Source organism: Patella vulgata, chromosome 4 (assembly GCF_932274485.2).
Source record: "Patella vulgata chromosome 4, xgPatVulg1.2, whole genome shotgun sequence".
NCBI lineage: Eukaryota > Metazoa > Mollusca > Gastropoda > Patellidae > Patella > Patella vulgata.
Window position 1 is genome coordinate 75,745,902 of NC_065882.2, and position 21,399 is coordinate 75,767,300.

The 21,399-nt window shown below is 38.5% G+C and overlaps 2 long non-coding RNA genes across 2 annotated transcripts; one reads left to right on the plus strand and one right to left on the minus strand.

Moving 5' to 3' along the window:
- The first annotated feature begins 3,153 nt into the window (after positions 1 to 3,153).
- LOC130012420 (uncharacterized) lies at positions 3,154 to 4,921 on the plus strand. Its single transcript, XR_008787826.1, has 3 exons — positions 3,154 to 3,472; positions 3,640 to 3,819; positions 3,957 to 4,921. It is a non-coding gene; the product is annotated as an uncharacterized LOC130012420 (long non-coding RNA).
- Positions 4,922 to 8,653: 3,732 nt separating this feature from the next.
- LOC126819326 (uncharacterized) lies at positions 8,654 to 21,197 on the minus strand. The gene is made up of 4 exons (XR_007679577.2): positions 21,079 to 21,197; positions 16,144 to 16,279; positions 13,215 to 13,560; positions 8,654 to 12,799 (listed from the first exon to the last, which is right to left on the minus strand). It is a non-coding gene; the product is annotated as an uncharacterized LOC126819326 (long non-coding RNA).
- Positions 21,198 to 21,399: the final 202 nt, after the last annotated feature.

The window sequence follows — 21,399 nt, forward strand, 5'->3', positions numbered from 1 at the left end:
TCATTTATTTCCGTTTTTTACTTTTCAGAACTGTTAAAAAAGAGTAAAGTATAGGGAATAGTGATGATGTATGCATATAAAAAGAAAGAAAAACAATAAAAAAATAAGGTGCTGTTTTATTCAAATGATAGGTTGTTTGGGTTTGTTATGGGTAAATCTATAGACCCGTATTTTCTAGACGTTATCATGCTAATATACTGCCACATCTCCATATTGATGACGATAATAATCTTTTAGTGGAATTTATTAAGTATTTGATTGATAATAACAATTCTGGATTTAATATTGTTTTTCTATGAGATATACTGATAAAACCAGCACCTGGTAAAAATGTGGGCCCGAGTTCACAAAGACTTAAGTTAAGAATTTACTCAACTTCCAATCACTGTTTTAGAGAAATATTTTTGATCCAGAAACACAAAACTTTGCACATAGTTTCTTATTGGTGTATTTGATACATTAAAAGAAAAGTTTTATAAATGGATATATTTTAGTTAAAATAAGCCGTACAATTTTGAGTAAATTCTTAACTTAAATCTGACAGTGTGCTGTGGGGAAAATTTTGCTCGGGCAGCTGCACTATGGTCTAATCTTATATTGAATTCCAACAGCCACGGGTTCTTTTATGTGCTCGCCAATGTATACACGGGACCTTGGTTTTTCGTCCCACCCGAACGACTAGACAACTGTTCTTGTCAGGTCCTCCGTTCTGCAACACTAACACGTCGGAAAATCAAGATGAACTTTCTCGGCCAATGCAGGGATCGAACACGCGATCTCTATGCTAGCGAACCAGCGTCTTGCCCACTTAGCCACCGTGGCTCCACAATTCTCCAGCAAGAGCCAACAGAAAGATAATAGTAGTTTCTAGTTTCTTTTGAACGAGAGTCTGTCATTTTACGTTGATTCACCTGTATTGTTTGATTGGCAATGTAGACAAAGATGTCAGGAAATTCTTTTGAATCTGAGTCTGTCGCTTTACGCTTGTTCATCTACATTGTCCAGTTGCAGGGGCTAAGTGACAGGGGCGCAATGACAGGCTTTGCGTCATGGTTTTGAGTTTTTGTGCACGCTTGAGTTTTTACGCGTCCTTGCAAATCGCAAAAATCACACGGTTTCACTGCGGACATTATAATCATAACGCTTAACCAGTATCAAACATATACCATGGTCAGATATGCTACAAATCGACTCTAGCATGTTCCTTACAGCCCAATGTTACTCGGCGATACTGGGGGGAATACCCCCCCCCCTCCTTCCCCGCGCACGCATATAAGTATTGTTTTGGCGGGGGGGGGGGGCGGGATCTTATTCCTCAAGCAAAATTATGGGTCACCACGCTCCTGCCCGGTTGACAATCATTTAATACACTAATCAATAATATGTAGACAGAGGGTGATCAAATCGTGACTTTCCTGTGTAGACGACTTAACAAAGTGCAGAATTAACGATTTAAATGATGTTGAGGTCGAATGTGGTTCCCCGAAAAAACAGACAAAATTATTATCAGAAAACTACACGATTCCAAATATTGAATCAAAGTTCGAAACTATCAATGGGAAGTACTACTTTAACGATTGATACCATGGGGGAAATATAAATTGGTTTGCCGAGAAGTACACAGAAGATATTTAAAGAGACAGGGGCGGATACGGGATTTGTCACGGTTTCAATCTAAAGTTCTGTCGTCCATAGCGATGAATAATTGTTTTAGAGCCTTTTCTAGTGACATTTCGGAGAAAAGGTGCAATTTTAAACATTAAAACAGTGTCTGTTATTTAATTTTATATATTTACGACACCGAGATGTAATAAAAGAAAGATATGAATCTCATGAAGCTTGATAATTACTCAAAACATAATTTTCGGATTAGTAATTTGGATACCATTTCAATTGAAAATGGTAATTCTGATTTTCCTTCTGTTCGGACTGTAAGAAATCGCAGTCTTAAATTTCTCTGCTTTAGCCGGGTCACAACCCCCAGATCCGTGACCATTTCTCGGGGAACAAAGTTTGACGAGGGTTTCTGATAGAAGGGACCCCATTGAAGATATTTATAGTTTGCTACCTCTGAACTCTACGGGCTAACTCCAGGAGAGCCGAAAATCCAAGATGGCGGCCAAAAATGTTCTGAAATTGACATTGACAAACATTTGTTCTTCTATTATAATTATGTTTCTTATATTCCTTATCTGTTGTGCAATAATCACCAAATATACTCTATGTACCTATGTTGGCTATAGCAAGTGATTTGCTTTGCCTTGTAATAAAAACGGGGTTAATCTCGATGTTGCGTTTCTACTGTATTAAAGACACATTGAAAAATAAAAGATTAAAAATGCACACCTTTGCCGCCTCCCTCTGTATCCGCGCCTAGAAGACCACATCACGATTATCAAATATTGATGTTAAATTTAAGAGGTTCCAAACCTTGCCAGATCACAGATGAGTTCAATGGACAACAGATTAACACATTATTTATGTTTATTTATTTAAAGAAGCAACAAATAAAGCCTGATGATGTGTTCCCGATATGTTTAATAAACTAAATTCTAAATAAATAAAATATTTTGGTGTATGCTTGATGGTATGTAGTTTAGATTGTTATGATTTGATTTTATCACGTGACTGACATGACACGGATGCGTGACAGACATTCCATCATTACCCAACTACCAACGTCATGAGTCTCATGACCCTTCTGTATCCGCAACCAGCCGTCATCTTTTATTAAAAGTAAACTCGACCCCTGGAAAAATCCACGGATAAATATTGAAATTGGCCACTGTGCTAGTTTCATTCCGGATATGTGATTTAATGTTGAACAATGTACATGTCAAATGAGTTAGTGGTCTGTGTCCTGTTATTAAACAAGAATGTCTTCACCGGCTAGATGGGTTGTATGTGACATTTTAAATTATGGGATTATGTCGTCTCTAAGGTAGCACGTCATTTCGGTCCCGCGTCATTTCGGACTCAGCACAAACGTCGTTTCGGACTCAGTATGGCGACTTTTCGGACTTACTCGGTGTATATATTAAATATATTGTTAAATGGGTAAATACACAATTTGATGAAGATTATATTGTTTACATAAATTGGTGAAGATTATATTGTTTACATAAATTGATGAAGGCTATATTGTTAAATAGGTAAATACACAAATTGATGAAGATTATATTGTTTGTCGTTTCAGCTGGATGAAGACTTTATTGACAGCAACGCTCCCGGCTTCTACCAGAAGCGGGTTAAAGTAGGGGAAAGGCGACATCACATCTTTGCCACTGAAGATCAACTGCGACTTTTGGCAAAGGCTAAAACGTGGTACATGGACGCCACCTTCCGAGTTATCAACAAACCATATTCTCAATTATTTTCTATCCACGCTTTCGTAAAAGCCGGGGAAACCACGAAGCAGGTACCACTTGTCTTTTGTGTAATGTCCGGGAAGAGTCAGGACGATTACTACAAGGTAAGATGTGATCTATAAACTCGGAATAAAAAAATGATATAAATATAATCGGAAAAAATGGAGAAATGAATAACCGGAGAAATGAATATAATCGGAGAAATGATTACAATCGGATAAATGAATAAATATAATCAGATAAATGAACGTTTGGTTTATTTATTTTACAGGTTCTCCGGGCAGTGGACAAGATGCTACCAAGCCAGATTGCCTTGGAGGGATTTGTGGTGGATTTTGAGGCGGGGTTATGGCAGGCCCTTAGACGCCGTTTTGTAGATATAAGAATTCAAGGATGCGTGTTTCATTGGACCCAGGCCGTTTTCCGGAAAATTCAAGAAAAGGGATTCCAGGTATGTTGTGCGTTCTTCTTATAATAAATCTTCTTATAGTAAAATAAAAAAATTCTTATTATAATATCTTCTTTTAAAGTACAAGTGCACAAATAGATTTTCAGTATTAATATATTTCTAATATTTTATTATTTCAGACAGCGTACAACGAAAAGGGGGACGTGTTTAATTATTTGAGGCGATTGATGGCTCTCCCTTTCCTGCCCGAAGAACACGTGGCGGGCATGTTTGCCCATTTGAAAGACAGGTGCCCAGAACAGTTAGAGCCGATATGTACATACATAGAAGATCAATGGATTTCATCTCGTCTGTTTCCAATAGAAGATTGGTGCGTGTTTATGTTGCCAGTGAGAACCAATAACGACGTGGAGGGCTGGCACAACAGACTAAATTCCCGTGTCAACGCCAGAGGTCCTGTGCCATTTTATCTATTGATTTGCGCACTTTTTTCAGAAGCTACAAAGATACCACTGGACCTCACAATGATGTCGGAAGGTTCATTGAGACGACACCAAAGACGTCGGTATCGACATGTAGAAGGCCAACTTTTTAATATATGGGATTCATACAATGAAAAACAGATGAGCACTAGTAGACTATTAAAAAAAATAAGTCATTTGTATGGTCCACCCGCTCAGTGAAAAACAATTACATAATTAAAAAAATGAAAAAAAAAAAAAAAAAAAATGAATAGCCGACTAAAGCTATTTTTTCATCAAATAAATACACGTGTTGTTATAAATGTTGCGTTAATGTATGAATGTGTATGTATTTATACAATAAATGAATGTTTTATATGACCGTTGTTATCGCTATATGGTATGTTTAAAAATAAAATAATATGCCCGTTGTTATAAATCGATGTTATCATTTTATGCTATGTTGATAAATAAAATAGTTTATAAAGTAAATTGGCGTCAGTGTGTTGTATAATTCTATCTTACCTACCCGAGTCCGAAACGTCACCTACCCGAGTCCGAAACGTCACCTACCCGAGTCCGAAATGTCACCTACCCGAGTCCGAAATGTCGGGGACATATTTTTTGGAGTCCGAAATGACGTAAGTCCGAAATGACGCGGGACCGAAATGACATGTAATCGTCTCTAATTGTGCTCGTCGATCCTGTATTTATGTTGCCGTTCACCCCGTACATGCGAAACGTCGCCAATGCCAAGTTACATTCAGCCAATAGAAACCGGGTGCGCATAGTTTGGGCTTAACGTCCACTTCAATCGAGGGTGGTATCACAGACATGCGCGGGGGTCTTTCATGTGGGAAGAAACCGAAGTACTCGGACTAACGCTCACACCAGGAATCGAATCCACAACCGCAATCCAGGGGAGACCGGTCAGCTAGCGCCCGAAGTACGACCTCTATACCACTCGGCCATCCCAACCCCAATTCCTTATGGTCTAGCTGATCCACTTTTTTTTATCCCGTGGGCTTAGAGCACCGTGTGGGATTTAGGTGTCTCTCGCGTTCTCTTATTCTGTTCTTTTTATGAAACAGTTAAGTGGGTTGATGGCGATCATCAGTTTATGACCGAAACTTGAAGAACCTCGCTGGAAACCTCGTTATTGTGCTAGATAATTGTTTTGATAATTTGAGTTAGGTTTAATCAATACGTTGTTGGTACTTCACTTCTGTTTATCGTGTGGTGTGTTATGAAAGCTAGGTTCCCACTATCACGATTCGCGCTACGATTGAAATCATGGTTTTAATCGTGGAGTAATCGTCGTGATCCTGTCAGGTCTTATCATATGATCAGTCGTAGCAATCGCGTTGATCCTTTCGAAACATATCCGAACGTATCTGCAGGTAGTAGATCGTGGACTCAATAGGGACAGTCCTATGGTATTACATAGCACGACAGTGGGATACTGGCATTAAGAGATTTGCATTCCCGACTTCTTCTTCAAACCCAATGAAGTTGTTTCAATCAAATTTTATCCGTACGAACACGAGGTGCAAGAAAAAACCCTTTGGATAGGTCCAGGGCTAAAAATGTTTTTTTTACACACGTCTATATTTATTTTGAGATTCTCTATATTCACTTATTGCCAATTTACAATAAAAAGAACAATTTTGTTTTAGAACTTGGGAGAGAAAATCTTGTTTCCATTTTGTCATTTTCGGCTTTTTACCAGGAATTTCTCCTTGTTTTAATCCACGGTTCAAATGATAGTTATTTCTCCTCTCTCTCAATTGTAGCACCTGGAAACGAGAAATAAATATATGTTTTTTGTGAACCACGCTAAGATGTCTAAATCCACATTGTTGTTGGAGAAGATTAGTTATCCCTGGCCTTTGAAGACGCTCAAGATTTAGAAAAATGCTGTGAGAATAAGAGCACGCTAATCTATTCTATTCAAATACATGCAAATTCTTTCACGTCTATATCAAGGGCTACAGGTTTATGTAAGTATGAGGGTATACGAGGTTTAGAAATCTTCTTCTTTTTTTTAAAACTTTATCTATGTTAAGACGTGTGTAAGTATGAGTGTGTAGGGCTTTTATAAATCTTTCATTTTGTTCTCTTTTGTTTTCTTTTTTTTAAACTTTATCTCTTTGTTAAGTTCTGTGTAAGCATCGGAATTCCGCCTCGTAATTCAGGGGGAGTTACTTCAACCCTAAAGACGTCATCTACACTTACTATTTAAAGGCTGAATACCACTCTTGTTGTAACTGAATAATATGTCCTAACCTTTATTCTGGTCAACAAATTGTACTATTTTACAATATTCCAATTAATTGATGATACAAATTTCATCTTAACACACCTAATTTAAAAAATTGGAAAAATTCAACTAAATGATTTGAAAAGCCTGACGTAAAGCTTTTCAAATGTGACTTGGAATTAAAAATATTTTTGAATCCTCTGGACAAGTAAAATAGGATTTAATGGATAATTTATACAACAGGTAGGACACTTACACATCTAGTACTTAGAATAAGGCTATTTTTTTATTTTTGGGAGCTGCCAATCCAGCAAGAGTGTTATTGTCCCTTTAAAGCCAGGATTTTGCTAATTGTCTGAATTATTTTAAGAATTAAACAAAGCTGTTATTTTTTTCTAACTACTGACATAATCTAAACAAATCTCTTGAATTGTTTCCTTGTCCAACCTAATGACCAAAAGTCAGAGTCCGTTAATCCTAAATCAAAGACATGACATTTCTGTCTTCGTTTCGTCAATTGCTCGCACAAACACTACTTTAAAAAAAAACAGGTCTGGAAAAACCATTTCCTTGAAGTCATACGTTAATTCGCACTTTTAAACCCCAAGCCGACACCTACGCCTTCATGTCATGTTTGACATAGCATAGCTAATTGACATAAACTAATTTTAGACATTTCACATCTTCAGTGTCGACAATCAACAGAAACTGTCTTTCTAACAGTTCTAGGGGGAAATCGATTTCTTTTTCATACTTCGTTGTTAATCGCCCTTTTCCGTTAGCGACCTCCATACAAATATTTTATATTCCATTCTGTTTAAAACCCATGTGAAAATTTGTGTGATGAAGTCGAAGGAGGTTTTTAAAAACAAATTATACCGGTGTTATCCAGGATTTAAAAGGGCGTTTAAAAGATTTAAACACCCAAATATCCGAGCGAATATTAAATGCAATCTGAATCAACAGAACAGGATTATCGAACTTTGTTATTTTGATCTTTTATTGAAAACTATAACTAGTAGTTGATTAATAAACTATAACACAACACATGGAAAACAGCTACTGATTTATTTAGGCGACATTTCGAAGAGTATTTTCTCGGTCCATACATTTACTCATAACAACCCAAACATATTTTTATTGGGTTTTTATTCCCTGTTTATGTGCATAAATGATTAATATTCCCTAAACATCTCACTTTTTTCAACAGCCCCTCGCCCAAAAACAACCTGTATGTTTAATAAAATAACTTATTTTCATTGTATCAAAGCAAGAAAGCCAACTCTTATTGTCATCATAGGGGATTCATTTTTTTTCCGTTTTCGATTCCAAACTATGAAAATAAAGAGTAAAATTTAGGGAATATTAATCACCTATACATATAAACAAAGAAAACATCATAGAAATCTAGTGTTTAACAGTAAATACAACTCAACGATCACTTTATATAGTTAATTAATTAAACAATAAGAGTTGTCTTTCTTGCTTCAATCTTTCATTTATTTCCGTTTTTTACTTTTCAGAACTGTTAAAAAAGAGTAAAGTATAGGGAATAGTGATGATGTATGCATATAAAAAGAAAGAAAAACAATAAAAAAATAAGGTGCTGTTTTATTCAAATGATAGGTTGTTTGGGTTTGTTATGGGTAAATCTATAGACCCGTATTTTCTAGACGTTATCATGCTAATATACTGCCACATCTCCATATTGATGACGATAATAATCTTTTAGTGGAATTTATTAAGTATTTGATTGATAATAACAATTCTGGATTTAATATTGTTTTTCTATGAGATATACTGATAAAACCAGCACCTGGTAAAAATGTGGGCCCGAGTTCACAAAGACTTAAGTTAAGAATTTACTCAACTTCCAATCACTGTTTTAGAGAAATATTTTTGATCCAGAAACACAAAACTTTGCACATAGTTTCTTATTGGTGTATTTGATACATTAAAAGAAAAGTTTTATAAATGGATATATTTTAGTTAAAATAAGCCGTACAATTTTGAGTAAATTCTTAACTTAAATCTGACAATGTTTTGTGATCTCGAGCCAGGTATTTTATTTGTGAAAGAATTTTAAACATGAAACGGAGTTCAGCGTCCTACTTTTTTGCAACAATTCAACAATTGGGCTAATGAAGACGGACATACCCAATGCTATGGGCTATGAGAAGAATTTTGCCTGTAGAGCAGTGTTTCATCAAATTTCAACAGCCAAGGATTCTTTAACGTGCACCGAAAGACTAGAAGCTCTTTTCCTTGTCGGATCCTCCGCCCTGCACTGGTAGACCAGACCGGAAAATTCCGAAGCAATTTCGCGGCCAATACCAGGATCGAACCCAAGACCTCCTGGTTAGTGATCCAGCGCCAAACGCAATGATCCACCGCGGCTACCGGTGAATCCACTGCAGTTGTAATCCATAAAACACTTTGTATTGAAAGACTTTAATTTGTACAATGATTTATTCAATTTAAAAAGAGGACGCTTACACAATATGACATGGTCCATTACCGACCGAATGAAAGAGAGAGAGAGAGAAATGGGGTTTAACGTCCACTCGACACAAACGAGGGAATTTCGGGACTAACATATGGTTCAATTTTATTTCAATAATTCACCTGCGCGTAGGGACCCTGGGAAAACCCTCGAGGTTGGACAGGCGACCCTACTCATTGAGTCATTGACACGTACAACCGGAGAATCGAAACCACGCCAGTTGACTCAATAACAGACTTTATGATACAGCGCGCACGCGCTTACCATTCGTCCACCCCCCCCCCCTTAGACCAAATGAGTGTGTGCGGGGGGGGGGGGCTGGTCTACACAACACGTGTGTCCTTCTTTAACGTAAACAAAAGTACATGTTATCATCTATCTATCCATTCTAACACAACACAAGATAAAATAGAAATGTGACTTAGTGTAAACTACGTCAACGGTGTGGGAAAGGTCATTCAAAGCCAACTAAAACAGTATAAAACAAAATAGTTCATACGATGCCAAAACGTAATCCGAATGTCAAGGTGAATCCACATCTGGATAATAGCCCTTTTATATAGATTCACTAAGTGGCATGAGATAGAGAGAGAGGGGGGGGGGGGGGGGGTAACGTCCACTCGACACAAACTAGGTCATTTCAGAACTAACATATAGGTCATTGATTTTGATAACATATAGTTCAATTTTATTTCAATAATTCATTTGCGCGTAGGGGTCCTTAGTAGTGGGAAGAAACCGGAGAACCCGGTGAAAACCCACAAGGTTGGACAGGCGACCCTACTCCTTGTCATGTACAACCGGGGAATCGAAACGACGCCAGCCGAATCAATGACAGACCTTATGAGACAACTCACACGCGCTAACCATTCGGCCATCCAACCCCACTAAGTAATATGAGAGTAAAATTAAAAATATATGTGCCAAGGGAATACGGAAAGACAAAAAAACGAACGCCTAGTTTGTATCCCACCCCTGGAAATACCAAGATAGGTTATTATTATTCGTTGAAATCTAAACTTTGAATTCTCGAACATCATCCAAAAACAAAAACATAATGATTCAATATATATTATAGATAAAACTATTAATTGATGCATGTTCTGTGATATAATATGTACAAATGTGAAAGAATACATTCACTCAATCTGATTAAAACACTGGAAGAGTTGTTATATAACCAGCGTTCTGGTTGATGTGAGAGATTAGCCAACGAAATTGTATGTTGTGGTGAGTTCTTGGCGTACCGCGCACGGAACTGTGGATATCCCACTAGAAACATCAACGTTTATTGGTCAATCAAATGTCTGACGCCATAGGGTCAAAAACTGCTCGTATGACCACTGACGCGACCTCCCACTACAACCGGTCAGATCTTCATGTAGTGGAGACCATCGAAAGTATAAAAAACGAAATGAAATATAGATCATATATTTAAATAAGATAGACATTCACTAGCCAGTGCATCCGTTCATTAAAGAGAGTGGTGTATCGTTCGTGAAGTAATCTGGGGCTAAGTGGAGGGGACACAATAACGCGCTTTGCGTCATATGTTTTTGTGTTCCCTCTTAAAGTCTTGATGCGCCATTGTCATTGTCGCTAATATATCAAATTGCTCACGGCTCATGTACACTAAATATCTACCGAGATTGATTATTTAACATTTAAACATACATTATGCAAGAGCTAAATCTGCCTATTGCAGGTCTTTCTTTAGGCCTGATATGTTATCTAAATTATTAATTACACATTAATTAACAAAACAAGACCATAATCAACTCTAGATGGCATCGCTAGCCTGCGATCTTTAGTGGATTATGAGCCGATTTACTGCATAACTTTCCTTCCCGATTTAACGATTAAATGGATAATCGAGACTATGCTGTTTATCATACTGACTTTAGTAACCATGATCGAGGCTAGGCGGTAATTTCAATCGCTTAGTTCTCGGTTCATAGTGGATCAATTTGAATGAAATTTTCAGCAAATTACCTTTACATTATCTAGTTATTAACTATTATAGTGAGAACTGCCAACCCGTTATCGAATCTCCCATAATGTATCTTTAATTAAGAAAGGAAAATCGAAACTCCACATATTTTTTTAAATACTGAACGGAATTGAACCTTTTTTGGACTGATATTCCTATAGAGTTTCAAGTCATTCCCATTGCTTAAAATAATGGCACATCTTGACTTTATATCACGTGGATACAGCGTGGTTTTCAAAGCTCCAATCATAAGTGGTAATGCTAATCCATTGTCCATCATACTCCGTGGTTCTGATATGCTACAAATCAACCCAATCGTGTATCCCACAGTCCACAATATAAAGTCCCCAGTAGGAGAGAACCTCCGGTGCTATCACATGATAGTAATTATTATATTATCAACAACTGTTCCAAATGGTTGAAACATATAACTACCCGAACCGACTATATTAGTGTTTCTCCTGGCACTTTTATGTTATACATACTTCTCCTTTTAATCAGAAATTGAATGATCATTGTCTTGCTGTCTATCATGTACGTAAAGTTTAAAAGTTAAGGCCCATGACCGATTTCGTCAAGGTCGCGAGATGTAAATAGGGTTAGGGCACGTGATTTTTGACGAGATTGTGGGTTAGGGTTAGGATAAGCGTTAGGGCTAGGTCCAGGGTCAGGGTTCAGGTTGGGATTAGCGCTAGCCCTGTTTACATCTCGTGAACTTTGGCCAAACTTATCAAATGGATCTAACCACGAAGGAGCCAACCCTAGCCCTAACCCTGTTTACACCTCTTGACCTTTAACCAAATCTGCAGTGGGCCTTAACTTTTAGAATGTAGGCGAAAACAATATAAATTTCTCAAACATTGTTTCTGGATTGGTGGGGTGGATGCACGGCTGCCACGTCTTTTGATGGGGTGTCCGTCTTTTCTCAGATTTTTAAAACCTCTGTATCCGTTGTCCGTATGGTGTTGATAAGGATGATTCAAATGAAAGTCGTTCTAGAATTAGTGCCACCAATATGTCCTTTCACGTGGAGAAGCAGTCATTTTACACAACCCGTATCCACGCTCTACCCCGTTGATTCGACTACGATCACCGCCGAGACCATTAAGAACAGAAAGTAGACTTCGTTTCATTCTATTTTCGTTCTGTAATTTTAAGTTCCAACTTTATCATACCGCGGTAAAAACTGTACGGTTTGCACAGTGGTTGAATTTGCCGTTCAGATCTTGTGTTAATCGCAGAAGGGTGGTCACCCTTGCTGTTGCAAGTGGTTGCTAAATAACCTGGTCGCTTTTCACTGACTTCATTTCACAGGTCGCGTTAACAAACAACATGTTTGAGATGCCATTAGAGTTTGATTTCCCCTCCCTCGATCCAATATATTACAAAAATACAAAAAAACAGAACAAATTAGTGAACTATCATGAAATAACTGGTGGGTCTATTTCCATAGACTTGAGGCCAATTGTGACTGGAAGTAGGCCTATTAATGGTGTTGTGTCCTCAGAGACAGTCATCCAGTGTATACATTCAAACCCCAGATAACCCTAACATGTCTTTATAGTTCTGATTTTATATATCACTCATCAGTTAGTTCCGAGTCCAGTTTCTTATGTAACTTAATCTTTTGAACTTTAACACGTGGTACACTGTGTTTAGCTGTAAATGGCCGCCGTGATATGGAACAATGTGGAAGATAATGACGAGATGGACGTGGACTTGAACATAAACCATTGGTTGTATCAAAATATCGACCTTTAGTTGGGGAGGATGACTCTCCCGCGGTGGACAGACGATACGGTGTTTGTCTGAAAATAAAATAAAATAAAACACATTTAAGTATAGAACTAACATCAGTCTACGGGTAGACAATAATATCATAAAATATTGAAGAGGGAAAGAGAGAAATGGGGTTTAACGTCCACTCGACAAAACTAGGTCATTTCGGGACTAACATATGGTTCAATTTTATTTCAATAATCCGCTTGTGCGTAGGGGTCTTTAGCAGTGGGTGGAAACCGGGAGGCCCGACGAAAACCCACGAGCTTGGACAGGCGACCATACTCCTTGTCACGTACAACCTGGTAATCGAAACCACGCCAGTTGACTCAATGACAGACTTTATGATACAGCGCGCACACGCTAATAATTCAGTCATCCAACCCCCGAACCTAGCACAAGAAAAGAATGTTAGACAGTTGGAAGTAAAAATACTATACTCACAATCTACGATGAGAATCTTCTTGTCGATTACCAGGAACTAAATATAAATCTTCCAGACTTGACTTAATGGTACTGTTGTTCATTGATGATCTTATCGAACCATGTGATAATCTAGATCTATATTTAGCACTCTTCTGAACTTGACGTTTCTGAATCTGTCCAGGTTTCTCAAAAAGGGGTTGGTAAGGAGGTAAGACACTGGCCGATCTCCAAGCGTGTGCTGGTGAAGGTATCGGAGACGATATCCTTGATGGCTGTCCCGCACAACTCTGCGGTCTATCTGGTGATTCTTCGCTGTATTTCTGAGAGTTGACCAACGTCATTATGTTGATGAGAGTATCATCATCTGTATACAATAAAACACTTACATGTAACATGAAATTACGATTCGAAATAGCATACTGCTCCGACTAGGCTAATGGAGACGGGCATACGCCATTCCGTGTACTATGAGGGGAATTTTGCCCGGACACCGGTGCTACGGCCTACTCTTATATAGAATTTAAACTGCCAAGGGATCTTTTACGTGCATGCCGATGTGTACACGGGACCTCGGGTTTTCGTCCCTTCCGAACGTTGTCCCTTGTCAGGCCCTCTGTCCTGCACAACGTTGACTCGCTAACCTGGAGGTCCCATGTTCGATCCCTGCATTGGCCGAGAAAGTTCATCGAGATTTTCATCCACGGTTCCCCCTCATTGCACACTGTGTGGCATATGAACGTCTTCATTAGACCAATCGAAGCAGAACAGTAAGACGTTAAACCCCCTTTCATTTCATTTCCGTTAACTGCGAGCACTTACAACCAGACTTCACCCGGAACACCACAATTTATTTCAATTATAAATTCATCACAAACCTCAAAGTTTCGTCCATGCTTTGAAGAATGAATACAGGCGATTGACAACTGTGAGACAATAACTCTTAATAACGTTGATGGGGGGGGGGGAGGAAACCGGAGGACGCGGAGAAAACCCGCGAGGATGGACATCGACCTTACTCCTTGCCACGTATAGTTAACTCAATGACAGACCTTATGATACAGCGCGAACGCGCTAACCATTCGGCCATCCAACCATTCGGCTAGCTTCGAAAAAGGAAATTATAGAGCGGGAGTTCGCCAGGTGGCATATTAATTTGATTCACCGAAACGCCGCCTTAAATACACTAGTATGTGTTTTTGTTTTTACACCCTGTTCCGTTCCACCAGGCCCCGAGTTCACCAAGCATTCTCAGATTTAAGTTAAGAATTTACTCAACTTTCAATCACTGTTTATGAGAAATATCTTTGATCGAGAAACACAAAAATTAGAGCAAAAATTGGGGCATAGTTTCTTATTGATGTATGTTTTATAAAGGGCTATATATTAGTTAAAATAAGGCGAACAATTTTGAGTAAATTCTTAACTTAAGTCTGAGGATGCTTTGTGAACTCGGAGGCAGATTTCAGAAATGACTGAATAATAGAATTGGTTAGAACGGTACGATGTTATTTTTATTCCCGGAAATCCGCTGTAGCTTCTATTCTGGATGACAGATAGATGATCTCTGTATAGCATAGTATTTGTGTCAGTCGGGAAACTAAGTCGAATACCCACATATTAAAACGTTCCAGTTTAGGCCATTTTACTAGCTTCACAGAACACAACGAAAGTCAGTAGCAAAATGAACGACTGGGGGGGGGGGGTGTTTATGGTTCGCTCAACTTAAAAAAGGGGTCATTTCGGGATTACCATAATATAGTAAATCTTTATTTAAAAATTCAGCTAAAAATCTCCGGGTTACTCCTTCACTCATATTTTATGATGATAAAAAGCACACGAGCGACAATCGCCCCACCCCTCGGAACGTTTGTCTTTCATCTACCCACAAGTTAGCAAGAGCCGATGGATTGTTGATATTTGTTGTACATAAACTACGTGCTTTAAGTAAACATAAACGACCAGAATGTATGTTCATTCGATAAATAAAACAATAGATTAGGTGTTAAAAATATTTCTGAATATGTGTGCAATAAGTAAATAAAGGGGGCATAATGTCGATGACCTAACAAACGGCATTTAGGAGACTGGTTAACTTGGGCGTTTGCTCTAATGCTGCAAAGCTTCTGTTTCCAACAGTTAATTCTCCGACACCCACTCTCAAGTCGACGATCTTCTCCGATGGTCGGAGGTAAATTGAAACCCGGTTGAGTCCAACACGCAGTATATAATTATTATTATAATCCTAACTCTAACCCCAATTTTAAAAAATTGACTCATTAATATGCGGGGCGGCCATGTTGGACTCGCCTTTTACCCTTCTTCGAGCGTCGAATTAGCCAAATTACTTTGAATCCACCGTCGTCTCGGTAATTGAAGGGAGACAATTCTAATGATTAATTGATTGATCCTCGCACAGCTTTTGGTGTAAAATGTCATTTTTTCCATCTGGCTTCTAAGTCAGTTGTATAATTGGCTAGTGGAATCTGTAGTCCCACCCGAACAATGATACACCCTCCGTCTTGTACGGGGGATTGGGTGGACGAATGGTTAGCGCGTGCACGCTGCATCATAAGGTCTGTCATTGAGTCAAATGGCGTGGTTTCGAAACCCGGTTGTACGTGACAAGGAGTAGGGTCGCCCGTCCAACTTCGTGGGTTTTCTCCGGGTCCTCGGTTTCCTCCCACTGCTGAAGACACATACGCGCAAGCGAATTATTTAAATAAAATTGAACCATATGTAGTCCCGAAATGACCTAGTTTGTGTCGAGTGGACGTTACCCCCCCCCTCCCCTTATACGGCTGTTTCACTGAACCGAGGGTATATTCCATTACCTATACGTCTATCTACTTGTATAATGGTACACCCCGCTCTCAGCCAAGGTCACGACCCCAGGTCAGACATGCCAGATCAAGAACACATTCACCCTGAACTCATTAGCCATACGTACCTGCATTAGCTATATAAGGATGTATGATGTAACGACTAACATCATGTACAACAGGTTGAAAACATGGCCGAGCTGATTTTACTCTGCGAGGATCACGAATCATTTTGCGGATTAAATCTTCTTCGTTTTACTTCTGCTGAAAATATAAAAATATAGAAAAGCTAATAGATATATATATTTATTTTATGATCAGTAGTGGAATACCGCGTTTTATCAGTGAAATAAAAGTGTTATTCCACTGGCTAAAGAAGTCCATGTTGTTTTTACCTAAAATGATTGTAAAATCATAAAATAAATAGAACATTTGTCGTTTTGTCGTGAATAACATATTTTATTTCATCTCTAAGCAAGAAAACATTTATATTTTCACTCATGCTACGCATTCGTGAAAATATAAGTTTTCTTGCTTCTCGATGAAATAAAATATGTTATTCACTCTAAAACGACAAATATCCTATATATATATATATAGTAACTGGAAAACAAAATTTGCAAACTGCTGGAATTGATATTGAACGGACGTTGATGGCAGTGGGTGGTTGATGGTGGCGGTTGGTATACTTACCTGAAACAGCATTGATTTGGTTGATAACATCAATGTATTGGTTGTTACATCTATACGACTCAACTGAGGATGGAATAAATAACAGGAAATGTCAGTCTGATTAAAGTACAGATCTATATTTCGTTTCGTTTTTTTATACTTTCAATGGCCGGCACTACATGAAGATCTGACCGATTGTAGTGGAAGGTCGTGTTAGGGGTCATACCAGTGGCTTTTGATCATATGACGTCAGATAGTTGATTAACCAATCGGCGTTGGTGTTTCTAGTGGGATACCCACAGTTCCGTGAACCACACGCCAAGAACTCGCCGTAACAGACCATTTCATTGGCTTACCCCTCACATTAACCAGAACGGAAGTTATATTACAACTCTTTCATATCCGTGTGTTGTAAAGACAGCAAAGGAAATTTTGAACCATTAAATAGGATCTGTGTTTTAATCAGATTGAGGAAATATTTAACGCCCTACTGTTCTGCGCAGCGGTTTTGCCCGGACAGCGGTTTCCCCACCTTCTTTTTGTCGAATTCCAACTGTCTAGAAATCTCAAGCAAGTTTATCGGCCAACACGAGAACCAAACCCTGGGCCTCCGGTTAGTAAGCCATCACCGAGCCACACTATTCAACGAAACAAAGAAGAACAGCTGACGAGCCCACAGTTTTTGGGTGGTGTCATTTTAAAATCAAAGCATACCCTTGCACACATCAGTGTATTGCAAACAACTTACGTGGAAAAGGGGGCTTCATTGTGTAACAAACTTTCACATAAAATGCGGTGTATCTCAAAGTATACAGTACCGGTATTTAAGAAAAATCTTAAAACAAAAGTATGTAAACATGCCTTATGATAATATATAAGTCCATTTTTTTACATATTATGCTGATGTAGCTTATTTTAATTACTTGCAGTAATCGTTCGGATGGAATGGAAACCCGTCGTCCCGTGTACACATTGACTTGCACGTAAAAGAACCCTTGACAGTTGGAATTCGAAATAAGAGTAGGCCGTAGTGCCGCTGTCCAGGCAAAATTTCCCTCATAGCACATTGTATGGTGTATGCCCGTCTTCATTAGCCCAGTTTGGAGCAGAACAGTAGGACATTAAACCCCATTTCATTTTATTTTTACGTGCATAATGTCATTGCAACACTAGCTGGAATGTGTGCGATTTACAATTTTTTAAAACTGTTCTACTTAAAGGGCAATATCTACTTAAAGGACAATATTTGTGTCAGTCATTATCACATATGTGATAGAACTGGTTAAATACGTTCCAAATATAATTTTAACACAGAGATCATTGCTACGATAGAAGAATCATGAAGCTTTCAAGAAAGGGAAGTGACGAACGCAAAAGGAAAGCACGAGTTATCCTTCTATATAACTAACTGAAGTAACGAGTAATCAAAAGTTGTTATGTGATCTGTGAGAGAATATCTGACAATTTAAAAAATATTTGACTGTCGCTAGATAAGAGAAAACTAGAAAAATAGAAAGTTGGCGTGTTTTTATTAAGTATAGAATGAATAAAAACAAGGGAATGTACGGACTATTTCTATTGTTCTCGTGTTCTCTTTATCTAATGACATTCAATTACTTTATTGAATTGTCAGGTATCCTCTTACAGTCTCACATAACAACTTTTGGTCTTCGAAGGAATTATTAGTGAGCAGAAATTCACCCGTGTATCTGTTATCACTCGTCACTTCAGTCAGTTATATAGAAGGATAACTCATGTTTTCCTTTTGCGTTCGTCATCACTTCCCTTTCTTGAAAGCTTCATGATTCATCTATCGTAGCAATGATCTCTGTGTTAAAACTATATTTGGAACGTATTTAACCAGTTCTATCACATATGTGATATGACTGACATTAATATCGTCCTTTAATATTAAGGAACATTAACCCCGTAATAGCATGGAAAACCCTCTGTAAACTGAATTTGACAAGTACGTGTATACCCCAAGTGCAGAAATAATGGTTTTAAAACAACCACAAAAACTGGTCGTCTGCGCTGTTAAACTTACCAAGTCTGATTCGTGTATTTCCGCTGTAAACAAGTTGTTTGTTGCATGGTCTGATAAATCATTAAAATGTTCAAATACTTTGAAACGTGCATATTTGAAATGTGGGATACAACGCATGTCATTGTTCAGTATCAATAAGCGTTGTCTCGGCTCATTTAAAGCTGTTGATCGCCATTTGCATTTCTCGGATTGAGTCAACAGGCGTGGTTTCGATTGCCCGCTTGTTTTCTCCGGGTCCTCCGGTTTCCTCTCACTGTTAAAGACATCTACGCGTAAACGAATTATTGAAATAAAATTGAACCATATGTTAGTCCCGAAATGACCTAGTTTGTGTCGAGTGGGCGTTAAACCCCATTTCTCTCTCTGTTACATTTCTCGGATATTATCTAATTTGTCATTGCTCGATTCATGCTTAAATCTACCTAGATTGATCATCTAACATTTGATTAAGAAATGAAATGAAATGAAATGAAATGAAATGGTGTTTAACGTCCTACTGTTCTGCTCCTAAACTGGGCTAATCAAGACGGGCATACGCCATACAGTGTGCTATGAGGGAAATTTTGCCCGAGCAGCGGCGCTACGGCCTACCCTTATATCGAATTCCAACTGCCAAGGGATCTTTTACGTGCACTCCAATGTGTACACGGGACCTCGGTTTTTCGTCCCATCCGAACGACTAGACACCCGGGACAAACATATGGTTCAATTTTATTTCAATAATTTGCTTGCGCGTAGGGGTCTTTAGCAGTGGGGGGAAACCGAAGGACTCGTAGAAAACCCAAGAGTTTGGACAGGCGACCCTACTCCTTGTCACGTACAACCGGGGAATCGAAACTACGCCAGTTGACTCAATGACAGACCTTATGATACAACGCGCACGCACTAACCATCAGCCCCCCCCCCCTCCCCAGCCCTCCAATGCAGAAAGAAGCTTGATAACTACACTAATTAAAATTCGAAGATTTTCTCACAAAATTTTGAATTATATTCACTTACCAACTGAAACTTACGAGTTGTGAGTAGCCATAAAGATTTTAATACAGTAATTTTACCCGCCTGTTTTGTCCATATCTCTGGAACAGAAAGTCATCACACGAGCCAATTGGTGACAGACGGACTGTTGAACAGACAGGGGCAACGACATAATACGCTCAACTGAAATGTGGGCGTATAACGACCTATAATCTATATTGATTTAAAGTATATACCTGTAATATATTATTACCAATGTGTATACCTGTAATATATTATTACCTATGTGGATCTAAATAGTATTTGATTTATAAACGCACTCTCTCTAACGTCTCTAGATTAACGATTAAAATGAAAAAAAGTCGTCTCTGTTTACACGTTTATTTACAATACAACTTTATCAAGACTTAAAGCAGAATAGCAAATAACAGAATTAAAGGGAATACAAGTTACCTAGCAGTTTATTGCTGGCGATGTTTCGACATGGGTTTATCAAGCAAATAATTGAAAACCAAAATGTAGTGTTTTATATACGGGTATATATCACTAATTAGCTTGTATTAAATTAGTTAATAAATTAACATGTCGGATGTGATGTTATGGGAGTAACTGTCAATAATTGTAAATAAACAAACGAGCAGCATGAGATTATTTTGGTATTTCAGTCTCATAGTATGCGAATCAGGAAACGACAGCGTTTTGTGTCTCACTGCTCACTGGGCAGGGTGACCATATTTAATGGATACCCATCAGAGCGATTGGAATTGGTTAGATATAAATATTAAGGCCACCTGCAGATTTCGTCAAGGTCACGAGATGTAAACAGGGTAAGGACACGTTATTGTTGCCGAGGATTGTGGGTTAGGGTTAGGTCTGCAACATTGGGTTGGAAGTTCAAAACGTTTAAATATACCCTTTCAGATGCGATGGGACAGGGGTTAAGTGGGGAGGGTGGCAATGACAAGCTTTGCGTCATGGTTTTGAGTTTTTGTGCCCCCTTGAGTTTTTGCGCCCCCCCCCACCCCTCGTAAATGGCAAAAATCACGAGGTTTCAATGCTGTTTTCAAAATTATAATCATAATCATAATGCTCAACCAGTGTCAAAACATATACCGTGGGTCAGATATGCTATAAATCGACCATAGCATGTTCCACACAGTTCAATATTACCAGGTGGCACTGGGAGGGACTGCCACCCCCTCCCCCCCCATCCCCCACCCCCCAAACACATATATAAATATTGTTTCTTGGCGGCCCGGACGGGGGTCTTAATCCTTATGCAAAGTCATGGTTCACCGCATCCATGCCATACTGCATGGTGTATGCCCGTATCATTAGCCCAGTTGGTCCAGATTTAATTCACACTTACCCTTTAGTTGTATGGTTGCCTCCTATCCTAGATTACATATCCAGCCTTTTAAAGGATAAAACCAACACATCCGTTCCCCACACACCAGCTTTATGTCTGAGAAATCCTAAACCCGTGACTGGTCTTTTTTTGTATAATCCTTATCTTAAAAGTCACATATATATCTAAATGAAATCGTTCGATAAAATCACAAAATCTCTGAATAATTAGACAGGAAATCCTACGATTCAGGTTTATTAATAATACATGCTTCGTTAATCAGCCACAGGGTGAAGACAGTTTACGCTAAGTCAGTTGATATATTAATGCGAGTATTAATCT